At 41.6% G+C, this 22,841-nt stretch overlaps 1 protein-coding gene across 4 annotated transcripts in view; it reads right to left on the reverse strand.

Annotated features, from left to right (window-relative positions):
- The window catches only part of NEDD4L (NEDD4 like E3 ubiquitin protein ligase), a gene marked incomplete at its 5' end in the record, with an annotated part of 308,703 nt that overhangs the window by 212,629 nt on the left and 73,233 nt on the right, over positions 1 to 22,841 (reverse strand). Inside the window, one exon of one of the 4 annotated variants that reach the window (XM_083354769.1) lies at positions 11,443 to 11,487. The exons of the other annotated variants lie outside the window; for them this stretch is intronic. Of the gene's footprint in view, positions 1 to 11,442; positions 11,488 to 22,841 lie in introns of those variants that run through there. 4 annotated transcript variants of the gene reach the window in all.

Genomic DNA, 22,841 nt, shown 5'->3' on the forward strand with positions numbered 1-22,841 from the left:
TGGTTCCAGAGGGCAGGTGCACCCACAGAGAAGGCCCTGCCCCTGGGTGTTACCCGCCGGCAATCTTTTACCGGCGGCACCCTGAGAAGACCCTCCCTGAAATGTTTTCAAAGCAGAAATATTTGTACTAAATTACGCTTCAAATACAGTACCTTGTGGTGCCTTGTAAAACACAGAGTGTCCCTCGGTTATTTTAACCAAATACATCGCAAAGGAAAATACTGGGAAAGTGGCAACAGGAAAAGAAATTACCTTCACAAAGGCACACATCCTGCAGTTCTATTGTAATTTGTGTTTTAATTCTAATTCTTTTTTTTTTAAAAAAGTTATGACAAATATGCAGGTGTGCATCCCAAACATAACAATAAACAATAGAGATTAAATTACTACCTGCCTCCCCTGCTGACCAGAAGGTAATTAAACAAATTGTGTTAGTTTAGCATTGTGTGCAAACTCAATTATACTTCCTTTTCCAACACTTTGTGCTGTTTCTTCCTCCAGTTATGACGGACACAGATAGTGCAACGCATGGCCTAAGCTGCCTTCCTTGCTGCTCTTAACTATCTTTCATAGGTGTGCTCCAGAATAAAAACAGTACCGTAGCAGAAGAAAAAAAATGCAAGCCCAGATAATCAGTTCAGACATTTCTGCCATGATGTCTGCAATTTAAACTAAGCCTGAAGATGGGGATTCTAAACCAAATCCAATCTCCTGGTTGCCTTTGGAGTCTGCGGGGGATCTGGAAAACTTGCAAAAGTTTTCTTTACTCTGTATAACTGGGATGGGGTGAAGATGATGCTCTGCCTTTTGAAACAGGCCACCTGGTGGCCCAAATGGCTAACTGCAAGGCATATTATTTGGAGTTTGCCTTCTACATCCTGCCTGAGGCTGCCCAATACCGCAGCCCTTTAGCAACTGTCTGGTTATTAAGGTATGGTTATCATTGGATAAATAGTCAGTTTCACACAGGCTGCGAAACTGGCCAGCCAACACTGGCAGAAACTTTTAGGGAGCTGTTTCGCAACCGTGGCAACTTTTAAGATGTGTGGACTTCAACTCCCAGAATGAAGTCCACACATCTTGAAAGTTGCCAAGGTTGAGAAATACTGCTTTAGGCTTGTAAGTTGGCTGATCATGCAGATACCAGCTGGCAGTTCAGATCACGCTGTCATTCCAGTAAAAATAAATATTAGCCAATATTCGAATAGACATTTTTGAAGTTTCCCTCAAGGAAAGTATTCCTTGTATCTTTCTGGAAAAGCAAACTTGCACCAAATTGTCAACTTCCCTTTTAAAAAATGGGAAGTTTTTGTAGTGAGTGGTTACTGGTTGGTTTGCCCATAAGCTATTTCCTTTCTTTTTTTTTTCTTCCTGTGGGAACAGGACACTGGCATTGTGCAATTTTCTTTAATCCCAAAGCTGCTGCTTCTGAGCAAGAAAATGGTTTCTTTCTCCCCACTTTAAGAAGGGTACAGCACAATCTAAAAATAGGCTAGAAATAAACATTTTAATCCTCAGGCGCAAACGTATACGCTTTGCAGAAGTATATACAAGGCTATTGTAAAACGGGCTCTCCCCATGTCGCCAAACAGCAGCAAAGAAACAACTCAGCCCTTTCAGGAATCAAACCCAATAGGTGACGTTGTCTCTCTAGTGCAAAAGAACAGGCAGTCCTCGACTTACGACCACAACTGAGCTCAGAACTTCTGTTGCTAAGTGAGACAATTGTTAAGTGAGTTCTGCCCCATTTTACGACCTTCTTTTTTTACCAAAGTTGCTAAGTGAATCGCTGCAGTTGTTAAATAAGGTGATCCAGTTGTTAAGTGAATCTGGCTTCCCCATTGACTTTGCTTGTCAGAAGGTCACAAAAGATGTGAGCCTGGGGCACTGCAACTGTCATAAATATAAGTCAGTTGCTAAGTGTCTGAATTTTGATCACATGACCGTGGGAATGCTGCAACAGTTGTGTGAAAAACGGTCACTTTTTCGATGCCATTGTAACTTTGAATAGTCCTTAAATGAATTATTGTAAGTTGAGGGCAACCTGTAACTGCTTTGGCCAAAACTTCAAACAAATAAATGATCTTATTTCTACTTTTTCATTCTTACATTCTGAAACACAATGGTAGAATAGATCAGATCTTGAAATTACAAGCTTTACCCCAGTAGATATTTTCACCAATTGCTGCAGACAAATTTAGGAAAAGAGATTTTCACTGTAATTACTTATTCCTCTTGGATGTTACATAAGAATTATGCCAGAATTCAGCCAGCTCCTAATTAACATCTCCAAATCTTAAACAAAAAACAAATTCTATTTCCATGCCAAATTCCAACTTTTTCAGAAATTTCTGGCACTAGCATAATATACAATCATGTATCTCTACTTATAGTAGAGGGGGTGCAAATCTTAAGAAAAACAATCTCACACACACATTAAGGGGGAAAAAGTGCATTACGAAATGAGGCCAACATTTCTGTTGCTAAGTGAGGCAGTTGTTAAGAGAGCTGCACCTCATTTGACGATCTTTTTTGCCATAGTTGGTAAGCAAAACATACGAAGAACAGCTACTGCACTTGGGTTTGGCTAGTCTAAAGAAAAGAAGAAATAGGGGAGACATGATAGCAGTGTTCCAGTATCTGAGAGGCTGCCACAAGGCAGAGGGGACCAGGTTTTTCACCAAAGCACCAGAGGGAAAGACGAGAAACAATGGTTGGAAGCTGATCAAAGAGAGAAGCAACCTGGAATTAAGGAGAAACTTTCTGACAAGTGAGGACAATCAAACAGTGGAACAGCTTACCCCCAGAAATCATGGGCGCTCCATCACTGGAGATTTTTAAGAAGAGACTAGACATTCACCTGTCTAAGGTGGTATAGGTCAGGGGTCAGCAACCTGAAACAGTGAAAGAGCCACTCGGAACCGGTTCCCTGACAAAAGGAAAAACTGGGAGCCGCAAAAAAATGTGTGCACATGCGCATACATGCGTGCATGCGCAGAATAGGGTTTGACTGAAGAGTGGAGCCAAGGCGAGATATGCACCTACCCTGCATATTTGAATTGATTGGTTGAACTTTTTTAGTCCCACTTTTTTTTTTTGTACTGCAGATGGCAGAGGACTGGAAGCCGCAGGAGACGGCTGAAAGAGCCGCATGAGGCTCCTGCTTGAGCAGGGGGCTGGACTAGAAGACCTCCAAGGTCCCTTCGTATTCTATTCTATTCTATTCTATTCTATTCTATTCTATTCTATTCTATTCTATTCTATTCTATTCTATTCTATTCTAAACACTGCAGTTAAGTGATTGTTAGGCGAATCTATCTTCCCCCATTGACTTTGTTGGAAGCTGACGGGGAAGGTTATAAATGACCCTGGGATGCTGCAACTGTCACAAATGCATATCAGTTGCCAAGTGCCTGAATTCTGATCACGTGACCATGGGATGCTGCAATGATCTGAAGTGTGAAATCTGGTCATAAGTCACTTTTTCAGTGCTGTTGTAACTTCAAATGGTCACTAAACAAATGGCTGTACTACCTTGTACAGGCTGGATGCAGAATATTGTTAAAAAGAGATTACTGATAGAAAAATGTTACAATGAGAAAAAGGAGAAAATGAGGAAAACCAAAACTGATGTTTCACTTATCCTTAAACAAGTACTGTGTCAACCTCAGCTATAAAGACGGCTATAATCTTAGGGGGGGAAAAGGGTAGTGTAATTTCAACACATGTGGAGGGTATCAGATTTGTCAAAACTGGCTTACAGTGGGGGTTTTTTTCATCAATGTGAAACTTGGATCTTTCATAGCCTTAATATCCACTGTCTTTAAATTGAACCAGCATGTTTCTTAAAATGATATTTACACAGCTTGTTCAAAGGAATTGCATCCACCAGACCTTCCTTGTGATAAAGGTAAAGGTAAAGGTTCCCCCGCACATGCATGCTAGTCGTTTCCAACTCTAGGGGCCGGTGCTCATGTCCATTTCAAAGCCGAAGAGCCAGCGCTTGTCCGAGGACGTCTCCGTGGTCATGTGGCCGGCATGACTAGATGCCAAAGGCACACGGAATGCTGTTACCTTCCCACCGTAGTGGTCCCTATTTTTTCTACTTGCATTTTTTACATGCTTTCGAACTGCTAGGTTGGCAGAAGCTGGGACGAGTAACAGGCGCTTGCTCTGTTATGCGGCACTTGGGATTCGACCCGCCAAACAGCCGACCTTCTGATCGACAAGCTCAGCGTCCTAACCCACTGAGTCACCGCATCCCTTGTGATAAATAGCCATAAAATAATGAGTGAACTTCCACACCACCCTTAGTGTCCTGGACAACCCAAGACTGTTTGCTAGATGAGTTACTTCCAAATAGATCTCAAGAAGATAGGAAGCAGCAAAGACTCCCATAGCTTTTATTTGATTTTAAACACTAAGGAAAATACATATCAATGGAGGTGCTTAAAGTATCAGGCTTATTTCTTCGTCCAACAGGATTCAATGCACATTTTGAAAAAGGGGACCACTAGGTATAGCTTTCTGGTAAGGTAAGATTTCTGGCTGATTATTTTTTTTCCTTCCGTTCACTCATGTCTGATTCTCGGAGACTGCCTGGACAATTCCCAATAGTTTTATTGGCAAAGGATTTTCAGAAATGGTTTGCTACTGCTTCCTTCCTGGGACTGAAAGAAAGTGACTAGTCCAAGGTTACGCAGCTGGTTTTGTGCCTAAGGCCGCATTAGAACTCACATTCTCTGGGGTTTCTAGCCTGATTCCTTAATAACTTTATCAAACTGGCTCTCAAAAAGGCTGATCAACTCAGCAGTGAGCTTAATTGGCTCCCCAATTCATGGGAAATGCTGACCTGAGAGAAGAAGTGACATTTATTGCTGGACTTAATGCTGTCAGCAAAGCAGCTAACAAAGCAATCTGTTGCTCCCTATTCACAACATATCGTGCAGCATTGTTTTTATGACTGGCATGTGCTCTCTTATCACAGAATCACAGAGTTCCAAGGTCCCTGACTGAACATGCGGACTAGACCCTTATTCAGTAGGAATTGCTAAAGCATTTCAGACAGATGCCTAGCTAGGCTGTTTGAAGACCTACCTGTACTGAAGGGGAACATAGCAATTTATGGGGAACAGCTCTTGACATCAGGAAATTCCCCTAATATCTAACCTGAATCCCCTCCCCTTAGTTTTAATTTATTGATTCTTGTCCTGCTCTTTAGAGCAACAGAGACCAAGACTATTTACTCCTCTAAATAACAGCCATTTGGTTTCTGAAACATGCTGTTGTATCTTCCTTCATTCTTCTTTTCTGCCAGTAAAACCTCTTCCCAAAGTATTCTTTGCAGAATTTGGTTTCCAGTCTCACCTTCGTAACCCACCTCTGAACTTCTCCAATTTGTTGATGTCCTTTTAAGCAGTGGGACAACTGGGGCCTCTCTAGGCTAAAGCAAAGTGAACAATTATTAGTTGTCACCTTGCCTCTGTGTATCTCTTAAGGTGCCCCGATATTGCCTTTGCCTTTTTCAGCAGTTGCACCACATTGCTAGATCATGTTCAGTTTGTGATCTACTGGAACAGGCTTCTCCAAGCGTGGCAACTTTAAGACTTGTGGACTTCAGCTCCCAGAATTCTGCCAGTTGAAGTCTACAACTCTTAAAAAGTTGCCAAGCTTGGAGACCCCTGCACTAGAACAACTAGATTCTTTTCACGAATAGCACTACCAAGCCAAGGTCTTCCCCATCCTCTACTTGTGCCTTCTATTCATCCTATCCAGATGCTGGACACTTCCCCACTAAAAGTCTATTTCTGTGTAGATGCAACATTATACTAAGCATAGTATAATGTAAACCATAGTTATGGCATTCAACTACAGATAACCCTTGACCAGTTGCTTAGTGACCAATCAAAGTTATTATGGATGACCCTAAAAGAGACTTTGACCCAGTTTCAAAGTTCAATATTTTTGCCAGAAACCGGTATTTCCAGTTTCCCACAAAAACTGGCTCATATGAACAATGGATTCATTTTTTGACCTGCCCATTAGCTTAACTACCATGAATAAAAGAATATAAAAATGGGTCCAGTTAAGTGTGACCCACTTTATGTACATCATGACTTATAACCATAATTGCCTGGCTCAATTACAATTGAAAGTCAAGGACTATCTAAAGTGGATACATCCCCAGGTAAAACAATACAACATATCATAACTGGTCATGATTAGCACTAGTTATTATTTTTATTATTACTAGCACTTGGAATGAACATTAACAAAATGATCTTGATCACAATCAGACCCACTGCATGCAAGGTGAAGAACATTTCCTATACAGGTAGTTCTTGACTTACAATCATTTATTTAGGACTGTTGGAAGTTACAACAGCATTGGAAAAGTGACTTCTGACTGTTTTTCACACTTACAAACACTGCAGCATCCCCATGTTTCATGTGATCAAAATTCAGAGGCTTGGCAGCTGGCTCATATTTGCTATAGTTGCAGTCTCCCAGGGTCATGTGATCAACTTTTGCAAACTGCTGACAAGCAAAGTCAATGGGGAAACAACCACAGTGAGTCACTTAACAAGTGTTCTGTACCAGCCTGCTACCGGCCTTGCAGAAAAGGCAACCCCTTTACAGACGGCAAGAGGCTGGAATACGTCTGCCAAATTTATTACAAAAACAAACAAGACACGAACCAAGATACCGGAGCTTTGAAACATTATCTGAGCGGTTGCTTTCAGCAAACCAGCCCTCCCCACACAAGTCCTTTATAAAGAGTTCAGGGCGTGGCTTCTCTCTCCCTCCTTCCGAGAAGCCCCATTGCCTTCCTCTGTTTACTCCTACTTGACTGCCTCCTGCGTCGGGCGTCCTTGAACAGGGCCAGCTGTGGGTCATCTTCATCCACGCTGTCAGGCTCACACAGCTGGGTCTTCACCAGGTGGGAGGGGCCTGGCTGGGGGCTCTGCGGAGCCTCAAAGCCATCATCAGCAAGTTCTTCAACACCCCCCTCCTCCCCCTCATCTGAGTCATCCGACCCAACTGCCGAACCCACAGGCTGACCCTGAATCACAACAACAAGTGTGGCAAGAAAGGTGATAAAGTGGGGCAAACCTCACTTAGCAACTATCTCGCTTATGCAACAGAAATTTTGGGCTTCGTTGTGGTTGTAAGTTGAGGACTGCCTGTATCGCACATTGCTTTCAAACTAACTCTCTTGTATGTTCAAGAGTGAAAAACACCATGGTAACAAAAGAGGTGCTGAGGCAAGAGCAGCTTCATGGTTTTTTGTGTATCTAAAGCTATAACATCCTCCAATAATGCCAGAGTCATTCACCAACCTTGTTGACTTTCCAGACTAGCTTGCTTAGATGCAATAAGTGTGCTTGATCAAAAAAATGAGGCAAAGTAGGAATATATAGCTGCGCACCAGTCCCTTATTCACAGTGTGACTTATTACTGAACTTCCAGTGAAACCAAAACATAATAATGTTTCAGATAAGAGAAAATAAGAGGAGCTCTCCCACCAGCAGAGAACAACTGTTCTCTATTCTTCCACGCTGCCTATCAATCACCAGAATGCCCTGAGCAAATCTCAGGAGGCAAAAAATCCACATCCTTTCTTACAACAGCAAGAGCCATAAATGAAACTGTCGACAGACTAATAATATCTAAGAGCAGCAGTTGCCTGCATCGTTATCTATTTTTCCTCCAGCGGTTATACACGATTAAAAAGAAACTTGTTTGGTTTTTCTTAACCTATTTGCTTTGGGCAGCAAATCAACATAAACATTGGCCCAAGTGCTGATGACAATTCATTTACTTATGCAATCATTTTAATTGCTCTCTTAGCCCGTTTATGACAGTCACCAAGACTTGATATTCATGAATTTGCCACTAGGATCACTTAGCGGATCTGAGGAACCAAGAATATAATTTATTGTAACCTAGACATGGCTTGGTGCTGGAGAAGACTCCTGCAAGTCCCTTGGACTGCAAGGTGATTGAACAGGTCAGTCCTAGAGGAGATCAACCATGACTGCTCTTTAGAAGGCCAGATCCTGAAGCTAAAACTCAAATACTTTGGCCACCTAATGAGAAGGAAGGACTCACTGGAAAAGAGCCTAATGCTGGGAAAGATTGAGGGCAATAGAAGAACGGGACGACAGAGAATGAGGGGGCTGGATGGAGTCACTGAAGCAGTAGGTGTGAGCTTAAATGGACTCCAGAAGATGGTAGAGGACAGCAAGGCCTGGAGGAACGTTGTCCATAGGGTTGCGATGGGTCGGACACGACTTCGCAGCTAACGACATGGCTTCCGTGCAAGCTACCACAAGGTAAATCAATGGGAGCTAGGCACTCTGCAGATCCCAACGGCAATGCCAAGTGTCAATTCTGTATATGCCCAAGGACGTCTCTCTTAGCACTGGCAGGCCTTCTGCCTACTCCCTCTTTGACATCATATGTGCAATATCAACAGCAATAAAACAGTATCTAGTACATTGCAAAGAAAAGCAATCACCGTTGACAACGCCTTCATTTATAAGAGTGTCAATTGAAAATAAGAGAAAAATAGTGAATAACTGCACCCAAGCGCTTTGTAAATATGTCAATCTATCCCCCCCAAAAAAAGACAAAAAGATGGACATTGATAATAAGCTTAACCTAAGGGGGTGGGGAAGGATGGCTGAGAGAGGATGGTTCATCTGTTTGCTTTTCGATTAGTTAGTCCAGACATGTCAAAGTCGCGACATCACGTGACGTCGTGCAATGTATCGGGCCGGTTTTGCCATTGTGGGCAATGGGATGGGCGCGGCTTCCGGATGACGCATCCAGCCCGCCTGCCGGCAGTTTGACATCCCTGAGATAGTCAGTCAATCAATCAATCAATCAATCAGTCCCAAAGGTGCTTTTCAAAAGGCATCAGGGCTTCCTTGGTTGTTGTTTTTCTTTGAAAACATTTTGCTTCTCATCCAAGATCCTTCTACACTTCACAAAAAGTGAAGGAGGGTCTTGGATGGGAAGAGAAATTTTTCCAAGGAAAAAAAACCATGGAAGTCCTGCTGCCTTTTGAAAAGCACCTTTGGGACAATCATGACCTGGTGGGGGGGGGGGGTTGAGAATCTCCATAGACATTCAGTCAGTCAGTCCGTCCATCCATCCATCACATTTCTAGGCCGTCCATCTCCAAAATGAAACTAGGTGGTCTCACAACAAAAACAAGTAAAGCACTAGAATATAAAAAGTACAACAGCTACCTGGAGAGAGCGCTGTGTGAAGCTCCGTGGGACGGCGGGGGAGGGGGAGGGGGGTTCTGTTCCAGGTACAAGCAGACTTTGAAAGAATAGGAAGGATTTTGTCAGTGGCTGGCAGTTCTCAGGGAGGTTGATTGGCTAGTTGCATGCTGATAGTGCTGAATTCCAACGTTAACTCTGCTTGCATTCTCAGAGCAGGAACGCAGAGAACGTAAACATGCAACTGCTTTCAACTGATGGCTCAACCAGCAGATTCTGAAGTGTGAGACAGTAAGGCAAAAGTGAAAGGCAAAAAGAGTATGACAAGGCTCTGAATCAGGAACACATATACAGGTAGTCCTCAACTTACGACCATAATTAGAACCAAAAATTCCATTACTAAACAAGGTGGTTATTAAGTGAGTCACATCTGATTTCACAACCATTTTGGCCATGTTTGTTAAGCAGATCACTGGAATTGTTAAGTGAATCATCCAGCTTCACCCATTGACTTTGTCTGTCAGAAGTTTGGAAAAAAACAAAGCTCTCATTCAAATGAACTTGCAATACTGTAGGTCCAGCTTCCCCAGCCTGATGTCCTCTTCTGTACGTTTTAAGGGGAAGCTGGACCAATAGTAGCCTACAGCAGCCAGACCCCCAACTTGCAAGTCCCACCTTCCAAGCTAGATGGTAAGCAGATTGGGAAGACTAAACTTTTTCTTGTTCTTGGTAGGCTGTTACTACTTACTTGTTATATCTTCAACAAGTAAAATTAACTTCCCTCTGGAAAGTACAAGCATATTCCAACAGGCAATCAATGCACTCATAAAACAAAAATATTAGGTTCACAAATGTACTTTACAGGTATGCCTTTTCTTGAAAATGTCATATTAGGACTCTATTCATTGTAGTGGTGGCACAGTGGTTAGAATGCAGTATTGCAGGCTAAATTCTCCTGACTGCTAGCAGTTCAATCCTAACCAGCTAAAGGTTGGCTCAGCCTTCCATCCTTCTGAGGTCGGTAAAATGAGGACCCAGATTGAGGACCCTGTAAACTACTCAGAGAGGGCTGTAAAGTGGTATGAAGTTTTATATAAGTCTACGTGCTATTGCTATTGTCACAATTGTTTTCCTGTTCTTCTACCTGTAGAAGTTCAAAACTGCACACAAAAGACCAAAAGCAATTTTTCAGAACAAAAATGACACATTTAGATCACTTTTAAAAAACAAATTGGAAAGCAGCCTGATCCAAGAATGGCTGCTACTTTATAAATGCTTGAATAAACAGACACATCCTCAGTTGTTACTTAATGCCAAGCAGCTACAATTTATAGCAAGCAGGCACCAATTTGCCATAGTTGCACTGGAAGAATGCCTACTATTTGCCAACTCTACATCCTCCCCAAGCTTTATGTGGTATACCAGAGATTATATTATATTCAAAAAGTGGACAGGATTGAGGTGGAGGTTAATGGCTCAGAGTAATTCAATATGAAATGGCACCTGAAGCCTCCGAAAGCTTTTTGCACTTACTCCCACTTTTCCCAACACTTGTAATAAACAATGCCAAATTCCTTGGGTCTCTGGAGGCCAAATAATTCCAAAATCTTTTGGAAACAATGCAAAGCAACATAATTTTAGGAAGGGAGGGAGGGAGGGAGGACGATCATTAGACTATAAGCATTTGAGATAAGAATGGCCCAGTTTTAGAACTGACTTTAAAAATCCCTCTCAGAAGACTCTGGATATAAACAAAGATAAGTGATTCAGGTCTGAAGACATTTTATGCTATTTATTTATATACCAACAACTCAAGGTATTTGCAAGCCAGCCAGAAATGTTATACTAAAAAGGTGGTGTCTGTGATATCATACAGATTTTAAAACTACAGTCAGAAATATTAACTATTGCACTGGAAAAGACCTGATGGTATCCAGCTAGAAACTAAAGCACCAGAAACTACTTCACGCGGTGATGAGCTTGGCATAATTAAGGTAAATACCGGTCTTCTTAAGTAATCCATCTTAAAGGGATAAGATTCTAAATGTAGCTGGAATCCCAAGTTAGCTCTTTACTTCTTTTCCCGGCTGATAATAATCCAAGCTTGCTAAGACAACAGTTTTTCTCCTACAGTTTCTCCTACCTCTCCTGCTTCTGTATTCCAGGGCAACCTTCTCCTACAGCCCTTCACTGAACTGGCTTTGCTTACCTTTTCCAAGCACTGGTTCACATTCACCACCAGTGAGCTGCACACTGGAAGACTGAACTGTTTCCTCCTTGTGTTAGCCAACACCACTCCCACCTCAACTTTAAAGTAGGGAATTGAGCAACAGAAACCACCCCTTCCATCAACCTGGGTGTGCCACCTTTACAACAGCACTTGAAAATCCTGGCACTGAAAATCAGGCACATGCCCTTGAGCTATGGTGCTGCTATCTTGGGGGAGTATAAATGAGGCTATGCAGTGCTCTGGGTTTTGCAGTTGTAGTCGCTTTGAAACTTCAGCCTGACGTCAAAGACTGGAAGCTTCTGGATTTGATTTTCCACTAGGAAAAGCTTTGCGTAGATTATTTCTCTGCGGCTGACCCTGATAAATGATTTAGAAGCCAACTCTGTGAAAACAATGGCCATTCTAAAGGCTATTCCCCCCCCTTTGCTCTTATTGTATAATTACTTTATATTTCTTATGAATGTGAATCACAGACATGAATAGTGGCTTGGTTTTCCTGATTCAAAGAGAAAACTGTCACTGGTGTTTTATTACAGGTTCATTTCTGAAAAGTTCATTGAGCATGTTCCTGTTACATAACTGGATTTTTTACAACCACAATTTTTTTTATAACGAAAGCTGGAGAACCTGCCAACTTGCTTAGTTTTCTATACAAGTTGTCACAGAGCCACAAAACCATAGGGCTGGAAAGGACCTTGGAGGTCTTCTAGTCCAGCCCCCTTACATCCACAATCGGGAGGAGTATTTCCATTGCTAAGCAAGGGAGTTGTTAACTGAGCCATGCCTGGTTTTATGACCTGTTTTTGCCATAGTAGTTATGCGAATCACTGCAGCTGTTAAGTGAATCCAACTTCCTCCATTGCCTATGCTTGTCAGAATCCAGGTGGGAAGGCTGCAAATGGTGATCACATGACTTTGGGATTCTGCAACTGTCCTAAACACAGGTTTGCAAAGCACCTGATTTTTGATCATATAACCATGGGGATGCTGCAATGGTTATAAATGCAATTAAGTCATTTTTTTTCAGTTGCTAAACTGAACAGTTGCTAAATGGTTTAATTTCACAACTAGCCAAACCTGATAAAAACTTTGGAAATTTGCAAAGTTGCTCTCTTCTGCGTGGTCCTGATAAAGAGATTAATTCTTGTGGCTTTGGGTTTTCTTCACTGTGCATTTTTATCTTCTAAAGCAGACTAAGGCTATCTCTTATGAAACATTACCATTATCTTTTTGCACGCTTCACTCTTGTGCACACATACAGTACCTCAGACCATTGGAGTGTTTCCCAACTAGCCAGCACAACAGTGCTACACATTCACACAGCAAATAGACAAGAATCCTCTGTGTGTGTTCATTCCAGACAATTATTAACCAGGTCTTTACGCAACCAGATAGAGAAGCCTAGAGAAAAGAATCTGCAGAAGTTTTAGATTTTTCTCAGCTCTCTTTCACCCTGCATAGGAATCAAACTTACTTTGAAAGAGGCAGAAAGTCCATAGATGCAGAGAGGTTTTTTAAAAAAACAACAACATAAATCAGGCAAACTCAGGGCATGTTAGCACAATCCTACCTGTGTCTCGTTGGTACAAGCAATTAGCTTCACAGATTCTTTCATACTGACCAAGCCTTGGCCAGCCCTACCCATAGAACAACTAAACAATACATAAGAGCTTAAGCTGAAAGGCTCCCGATTCCGAATGCAAAATCTGGAATGAAAAACCACACATTCCCGACTCCTGACACCCAGGCCAACAGGTTGTAGTTTTCCAGCTTCTTAGGAACCAATCTGTAACATGTGCACAACCAGGGAAGCAATTTTTAAAATGTTTTACTATTTTTGGTAGAGCTCTAGGCCCCTCCTGAAAAAGAGTGATATAAAATAGAGGAAGAAGAGGAGGAGAGACAGTTTCCCCCCACCACCACCCCGAGCATGGTCTCTTATTTTAAGACTCCCTGCCCCAACCCAGTGCCCTCCAGTGACATTGCAATTCCTGTTACTCGTTGTTTGCACAAGCAACAGACAAGCTGGGAGGTACCTGGGGTGGGCTGCCTGAAGGTGCTAACTACTTCAAGATCAAAGAAGAGGAAAGGGTAGCAAAACAGCTTGTGTGCAATAATAATAAAAGAATATTGCAAAAGTTTACTATTTTTTTTATAACTTGCCTTTTGTTTGGCCCTAAGCAGTACTTAACAGAACTAAAGAAAAAGAAAAGAAAAATAAACAGGCTGCAAAAGATGGTCCATCTTGTACCTATTCTACGAAGGGAGTCTGCTCTCATGTGAACCAACCAGAGCATCTGAAGTAAGAAGAGGATAGAAATACGAGCCATCAATCGAGAAGAAGAGGTGCACCTCTGAAAAAAGTGCATTCACACATGCAAGGGAACTACTCTTGAGCTGGCCCCTAGAATACTTTGATTTCTGACTCTGCTGTGACATAGCATCAGTGAACCGGACCGTCCTCCTATTTGAACATACAGGGATCATGTTCACTTCAGCTTTAGTGTGTGGTGGTGGCACAGAAAAATAGTAAGCTTTCAGAGCAGGCGTGTCAAACTCACAACGTCACGTGACCTCGCGCAACATATCGCGATTTTCCCCCCATTGCCGGCAATGGGGAGGGTGCGGTTTTGTCATGATGCATCCGCCCTGCGGGCCGGCAGTTTGACATGCAATACAAAATCAATACAAAATGGGCAAATCTCAATATCTGAGGAGTTGTTACATTTACTGTATAGCACGGCCTGGATGATTTGCTAGACTGACTAACTGAAGATCAGCCTCTAAGGTAGCGTTTCTCAATCTTGGCAACTTTAAGACATGTGGCCTTCAACTCCCAGAATTCCCCAGCCAGCCATGTTGAGAGGTTTTGTTTTTGTTTTTTTTAAAGGATTTGGAGTTTCACCTTCGTTGCCAACTATTGTGTTCTTTTTTTTTCTTCCCTTCTCTACTCCAAATGTCGGAGACTGCCTGGACAAGTCCCTGCAGTTTTCTTGGCAAGGCTTTTCAGAAGTGATTTTCCATTGCCTGCTTCCCAGGGCTGAAGGAAAGTGACTGGCCAATGTCACCTAGCCAGCTTTTTTGTCCAAAGTGAGACGGGAACCGACAGACTCCTGGTTTCTAGCCCGATGCCTTAATTAGTACACCAAACTATCTCTCCTTGCATTCTTTAATTCTCCAAATTAAAACAATTCTTATGGGTGACTTCATTCTATCTATATGTAAACTGTTTCAGGGTGCACTGAAAGGCGGGGGAGGTTCTTCATAGGGAAGTCAACAGAGACACATTGGCAACTGCAGCCGTGTGATTAAAGCCGTGTGTGTGTGTGTGTGTGTGTGTGTGTGTGTGTGTGTGTGTGTGTGTTTACAAGCCTCACATACCGGTCCATGCAAAAAAGGATGAGGCTTTGCTTGTGGAGTCATGTCCACTATCTAGACTTTTCTGATACACACATATCAACAAACATGGCTCCTCCCTATCTAAACACGTCTAATTACAGTATGATGTGCTATAAATTATCTTAAAAGTACAGAAGTTTTCCTCTGAGAATCAAAACATAATCCATCATAAATGATTCTGAAAAATTACATTTATACTTGTGGGGAAAAAGTTCATGCAATCGTTTCATTTGTTCAGTACAAAAACACTAAAACACCCTTAATCTTTTTTCTTTAATCCCCTCTGTTACAGTGTAAACAGAAACAAGAGTAATAAGGGTTCCCCCCCCTCCAAATGACTTTCACTGAAATACTTTCACTGAGGAGTTTTAAGAGATGCTAGTGGCACAATAGTTTTATTAACTTTCTGTTAAGCTCCAAAAAGGCATAAGATTTCATGAAAATCACTCATCTAACAAATTGAAGCAAAAAAACAAAAAAACAAAAACAAACCCAGAATATGCAGTGTATTTAAGTAGTAGGCAAATTATGATGAATTCATAATCCCATCAACAAAAATACAGTAAAATTGCATTTCTGTCAATTCCAATTACATACTTAAATTTAAAGTAAAGGGGTGAACCAATGTTCACATTATTTTTTTCTTTCTTATTCCTGACAAGCAGAGGTTTTTTATTATATAGTCTTCAAGACACTCCAGTCACAACCTGAAGCTACGTTTGTAAAGCCGCCCTGAGTCTTCGGAGAAGGGCGGGATATAAATGGAATTAAAAAACTAAGCCTTTGCTTAAATTAGTACCTCATCCAAATCCTTTTTGACCAGAGTACTCTAAATCAAAGCACTCTTGCATTCTCTTCACGAAATTCTATTTCGGGTCAGCCAAGTATCTAGCTCTTATGAAGAAATTCAAATTCTTGTTGTTCTAATAAACAAACATTGCAGCCGTTAAGCCATTCTAGACAAAGGTACAGTTGCTTTCAGATTCTGCAGACACCGGCAGTTGCTATGTATGCACTCCTAAGCAACTTTCAAAGTTTCAGCTCAAAGCACTACCAAGTTGTACTATACATACACATACACAAAGTCCTTCTCTGTCTCCCTCCCTCCCCTATAGAAGCTGAAGAATTATAAAGCAGAAAGAAATCAGCATAAAGCTAGCCAGAACATCTGCAACGATCCAGCAGGTGCAATTCAGTCCTTCGACTATGTTATTTGCGTATTGCGTCTGTTGAACCCATAGATACCAGTTCCAGTTTCACCTGAATGTTATACCACTGCAGAAGCTTGCAAAACCGCAGCATTGCGTTACCACATGGCACATATAGCCACTTGATTCCTGAAGAGCATGCTAAACTTTCTGATGCTTCACAAGGGCATTAAGCTCCTGGTATGAGGAAGCTATGGAGAACAAAAAAATTCCACTGCCCAGGGAAACAGGTGAAAAGCCATCGCTTTCACACACATTGTTCAAAGAAACATTAACAAGAAGTTAATGTGAGCTGTGGTGGCGCAGTGGTTACAATGCAGCATTGCAGGCTCATTCTCCCCATTGCCAGGAGTTTGATCCTAACCTTTCCAAGGCTGATTCAGCTTTCCATTCTTCCAAGGTCAGTAAAATGAGGACCCAGGTTGTTGGGGACAATATGCTGACTCTGTAAACTGCTTAGAGGCAGCTGTAAAGCACCATGAAGCGGTATATAAGTCTAAGTTTCATGAATGAAACCATTCATCACAAATTTCAACAGGAGGGTACAGGTGAGTTTATAGAAGGCATGGGGATCAGTGGCTATTAGCCTCAATGGCAGTGTGAGTGCAGCTGAAGCCATCTTTTGGGAAGCTATGAGAACAGACTGCTGAAGTATATAGGTCAGGGATCTGATCCACCAGAGCACTGTTTAGGTTCTCTTGACCCAACACCAGAAGACACAGGTTCCAAGTTCACCCTCAATCAGAAAAGTTCACAATACGTGTGTTTGAGCCCATCATTCTCTGGAGCCCTCTGTGCTCTCGCAGATTGGTAGTTTGCTTGCTGATGTTTCATTATCCAACTAGGTGAAGATGTTATCCAGTGGGGTAACAAAACATCTGCAGGTAAACCACGAACCTCAGAGAGCACCACGGACTCTACAGTTCAACCTTGATCCACATACAGTATATTCTCTTTTATTGGTACCAATTGTTTTCTCTCAGCCCAACCAACCTAACTCATAGGATTGTGGTTATGCAGGAAAATAAAAACACTGCCTATAGCATCTTCAACTCCTGAATGAAAGTCAGGAAAGAAATCTAGCCAGCAAGTAAATAAACAGGAGACAAACTATGGCCAATGAAGCAGGCGCCTGTTCTTTTAGTTGAATGATCTGCAGCACTGAACAGTAATTATATGCACTCATTCTTTGATTGCAATGACGCCATTTTACCATAGCCACCCTGGTGCCCCATTTAACTAAACATTTAGTTTATGGAGGAATCCAAGAAGCTGTCTTATATATTTACCTGTCTGAACATCCTCAATTGACAGAAAGTAAGTTTCCGTCCCAATATCCATGAAATCTACTTGGACAAGCAGCGAAACCTTTCAGACCAAAAAGAAAAGAAGTCCAGTCACCATGACTCAACAATTCTGCCTGGATGCCTGAGAATCTTCATCGACAAGCTCTTCTGCATGTATGAAATAGGTGGAACTGGGGCTGTGCCAGTATGGCAACATTTTTGTCACCTTGATAAAAATAACACATATCTGCAGATCTGGAAAACTGATCTGAAATACACCCTTTCCCTATGGCAAGAGAATGCCATTTTTTCTAGGCTAAGAGCTTTGAGTGGCCTTCTGAGGTCATGCCACCCAAATAATGGGGGGCATGAAAGATTTGTGCAGTCTGAAGAGAAACCAACCAACATGGAAAGGGGCTTTATCAGGCCCCAGATCTGCATTTTGGTTTTCTTCAGCAAATCACTGAACCGTGGATAACCCTTTTCTTATTTCCAAGCTACCAATAAAGGAGAATTTATAAAGGTAACATCATCAGCACTGAGGATATTACCTAGCTTGGGTAATGAAACATCTGCAGGAAAACAGCCAAGCTAAGACAGCACCAAGGACACAGGATTTTCAAACTAGACTAAGCTTGGTATCTAATGAAATCTTATTTTTTTATTTAAAAAAAGGGGTTTAATGTGTGATGTTGTTTTAACTGTTAGGTTCGACACTGCCCAAAGTCATGTTCAGTGAGATGGGTAGGCATATGAATTTAATAAATAAACAAATAATACCATAGTCCACAGATTTTTATCAAATAGGCTATGCTGTTGTCCTATCTTTTTTCCATTCCAGTTCTGAAATTTCACCGAGTGTCCACCTTGGCCCAATTGGGTCACCACATACTGTAGACTTGTTGGGGCCATCTAAAAATATCTTTCCATACCAGGATAGGCAGTCACGTGGGGACACATCTGTAGAACCCAAGTCACAGGCTTCTCTGTTGCTCCCTTTATGGAGAATCTCAGGTGACATTCATCTATCCTAAAAGTATAGGGTAGATTGAACATAACTTATTTGTGACTTCTTCTGTCTGACCCAAATTCTGATGTATCCTGCCAGGCTGTACTTCTATTTGTTCTACACATGTCATTTTCAATTAAAGAATAGTATTCATCTTAGTCAGTTGTGGGCAACTCTGAAAACTTTATGACCTATGAACCTCAACTCCCAGAATTCTTGAACCAGCTGCCAACTCTTGATCTTAAGTGATTAAAGGTAAAGGTTCCCCCGCACATGTGTGCTAGTCGTTTCCAACTCTAGGGGCCAGTGCTCATCTCCATTTCAAAGCCGAAGAACCAGCGCTTGTCCGAGGACATCTCCGTGGTCATGTGGCCGGCATGACTAGACGCCAAAGGCGCACGGAATGCTGTTACCTTCCCACCGGAGTGGTCCCTATTTTTCTACTTGCATTTTTACGTGCTTTCGAACTGCTAGGTTGGCAGAAGCTGGGACAAGTAACAGGTGCTCACTCTGTTACGCGGCACTCGGGATTCGACCCGCCAAACTGCTGACCACCTGATCGACAAGCTCAGCGTCCTAACCCACTGAGCCACCGCGTCCCTATGTGATTGCCTCTATTCTAATTTTATTATTTTTACTGTCAGTTGGGTTTTATGCTTTTTTAAATTTATATTTATAGAGTTTAGTGCTGTTTATGTACATACCTAACATGCATATGTGATGTATGTTGTGATTTCTGGCTGTAAGGCCATTATAACATGCATATGTGATGTATGTTGTGATTTCTGGCTGTAAGGTCATTATAAAGATTAGACCTAACCCTGTTCTAAGGTCCTAAGGAAATTCTTCACCCTGCATTCTTTACTCATTCATGCATGAATAAGAACTTCCTAGGTGGCCAACTCCAATGATCCTTCCCAGATTATACAATTCCTTGAGTAGTTACTAAAAATGAAGCAACAGCAGTCACGGAACACCACAGTCTCCATGGGAGAGACTTGAGCAAAGCAACTACAATCCAAAGCACTTGGCTGGCCATTTTATTTTTTATTTATGGCCATGGAAACTTCAGTAACCATGTTTGTTTAGATATGACAGAAGCATAGAGGCACTTAAAGAGAAATTTGTGGTAGAACAGTTTTTTTTAAAAAAAAAAACCAAGAAAACCTAGCAGACCTGAGTACCTGCAAAAATCCTATGGATTTCTAAGAGACATTTGGGAATGACAGTTTGGAATTTCATGTCTGATCTTCAAGTTTATGCTTTATTTTTTTATTAGATTTATATCCTGTTTTTTCTCCAGAGCTCAAGGTGGCTTAGGTGGGGCTCTCTATTTAATTCCCAAAACAAGCTACATTCAACATTCTTCTTTCTTTTCTTCATTTGTACCAAACCCTAGTTTTTCATCACATCTTCTGAAAAACCAAGACTGGAATTCAGGCAAGGCAGCATGCAGATTATATGCATACTATAGTTGCCTAGTTTGGATGTAATTCTCTTATATAAGATTTGCCTCAAAAGAGAAAAACATCCTTCTAGGTTTTCCTGAAATGAGATATAAGTAACGTAACCCTTTAAACCCTTGCTTTAGGAAACTACTTTCACTTAAGATTTTAAGCATTCCAAAATGTATTATAATCAATGGTAAATCAGGTTTGGATGGCATCTTATGAAAACAAAGAAAGTTGTCATGAGATAGCTTAAGATTTTAACCTTCCTCACATGAGATATTGAGTAAACATAGCTGAAACATAGTCCGCTATGAGATTTGGGGGGGATGAGAATCACAGTACCTCAAGGCTGTGAATTAAGGAATACTTGATTCAAGCATCAAGAAGTATCAAGAACAACTACACTATAGATCGGTCAACAGCTTCAGCCTATTTGGGAAATAATGGTGGAGTTGCCTGTCAAGTCAATTTCTGATCACTTCACAAATATGCTTGTTGCTTGTTAGCAAGCAACATTACTGCAAACTTCTTCCCACATCACCAACTTAGTTTTCCCAGATTGTTGCTCTCCAGACTAATGTTATGCAAAAAATAGCCCCTCCATTTGTTCAATTACTAAAATTTTCATTTTCTAAAAAAAATGATTTCAACTTTTCTTTCAAGTCTTTGGTAAATCACAATGTTTTTGCCTTCCTTCAATTTGAGTTAGTCAAGGGATTTGTGTGAGGGAGGGAGGGAGGGAGGGAGGGAGGGATGAAGGAAGGAAGGAAGGAAGGAAGGAAGGAAGGAAGGAAGGAAGGAAGGAAGGAAGGAGACTCTGCTTCTTTAAATCCAATTAAAATAATGAAATTATTTTGGGAGAGAGTTAAATTAAGATGTTAAGTGTAGTTCAACCAATGTGTATGATTTATACCAGGGCTTTTCAACCTTTTCACCCATTGTACCACTTTTAGGATATGGCAACATCCGAGTACCACCAGTTGCCTAGCAAGGTGTCAAAAACTTGATGACACACCCACCCCAAAAAAGGGAAAAAGTGATGAATTACAGGTAGTCCTCGACTTACAACAGTTTGCTTAGTGACTGTTCGAAGTTACAATGGCACTGAAAATAGTGGCCCCCAAGCTACAGCCGAGCAAGACACCTACCTGCCTGGCGGCACTCTTCCTCCTGTCCGAGGTTTTCATTGTTGTGAGCATTTCTGTTGAGGATTAGCAGCAGGGGTGTGTGGGAGGGTGTTTGGTTTTTATTTCCCCTGTCTGCTGGGTGGTTGCAGCAGGTTTTGGTCACTTCACATGATCCTGGGACACTGTGACCATCATAAATATGAATCAGTTGCCAAGCATCTAAATGTAAATCACATTTACTGGAGATGCTGCAACATTCCAGCTGATCGGCGCTTCTTCTGGGCTCAGAAGCGCCAGGATCAGCGCCGAGCTCCAGCTGGAGCCTGGCGTTGATCCTAGCTCTTCCGCTGAGCCCTGACAGCCCTGCAGCTCCAGCCGTCTCTCACTCAGGCTTGTGCGGTGCTGCCACCGGTTCAGCTCATTCCCCTCCCCCGCTACCACTTCTCTAGGATGGTTGCGTACCGCCTGCCAGGTGCCAATGTACCACAGGTGGTACCCATACCACTGGTTGAAAAGACTTGATTTATACTACCAGGGGAACCCAAGCCTGATGGGGGGAAAAACACATTTTGAGGTTGTTCTGAAAGGCCATAAAACTTGGGGCTAACCTCACTTCAGGGGTGGGGGTGATATTCCAAAGAGCGGGTGCCACAGTAGAAAAGGCTCATCTCCTGGATCAAGTCACATGGAATTCCTTAGGATCTGCAACATGCATCTCTTGATGGATCTGACGGGACAGGTAGGTGTAACTGGGGAGAAGTGGTCCCCCAGATAACCTGGCCCCATGCCTTGTAGGGCTTTAGAAGGCATAACCAGCATCTTAAACTGTGCCCAGAAGAAAACTGGTAACCCAATTCCCATCCATGCCTTTTATGGGGGAAAGAAATTTTGAGCAATTGCAAAGCAAATTTTGGCTAAGACTCCAATTCCCTGAATATCTATACAATATGTATTTAGTCCCAGCCCAAGTAGAAGACTCAAAGGCAGGAAAGACTGTTTCAAATCTCCAGATGTATGTGATCCCATAATTCACCTTGATCATGATCTGGAAAGAAAGGAGTTGGAGCTAAAACATCTGGAAGATGCTAGATGTAGAAGGTGGTTTCAGAAAATTTTCTTATATTGCTAATGTTGGTAAAGATTGGATAGTGGCAAACCATTATCCAGTCACGCAAAACAACTGACAAGCTCTAAACAGCTTTCTTAATTTCCTCTACAGCTCATTCATTAATTTTCTTCTGTTCATCTGTCATCAAGTAGGTCCTATTAAATCAATGTCCTTAAAAAAGAGCCACTTGTTTTTTTTTTTTTAAAAAAAAGGCTGCAAAGAAGCACTAAAATATAAAAGCATTGTTCCAGGAGAAGATTAAGAGCCTTAAAATTGCACTCTACAGATATAAAACTAAAGTGAGAGAAAAATGGCACAGAAAATGTTTGATGTTTCCTTAAACCAAGGTAACCAGTTAGTCTTTTCCTTTTCAGCCAATGCTTTGGTCAATTTTTGTATTTTAGTATTTATTTGCCCTGTTCACCGCCCTGAGTCCTTCGGGAGAAGGGCGGTATACAAATTAAATTAAATAAATAAATAAAATAAATAAATTACTGCTTAAGAAGCAGACAGTATGGTAGCTATAATACAAAACAATAAAACATAAAAAATGTTTTAGTCTGGAAGTTAAATTTATAGTGGAAGTGAGAAAAAATTAGTATCTGGGTTTATTCTTCACACTATGCTTGATGTTAATCTAGTGTCATGTGTGAATCCAGTCACAGTGGTTTGTTCAACAAACCATTATTAAAATAAACCATGGCTTACTGCATTGTAAAAATTCAGCCACTTGTAAGTAGTTATTATTATTATTATTAATTTTATTTGTATACCGCCCTTCTCCCGAAGG

The sequence above is a fragment of the Vipera ursinii genome (genome assembly GCF_947247035.1).
Source record: "Vipera ursinii genome assembly, chromosome: 2".
Taxonomy (NCBI): Eukaryota; Metazoa; Chordata; class Lepidosauria; order Squamata; family Viperidae; genus Vipera; species Vipera ursinii.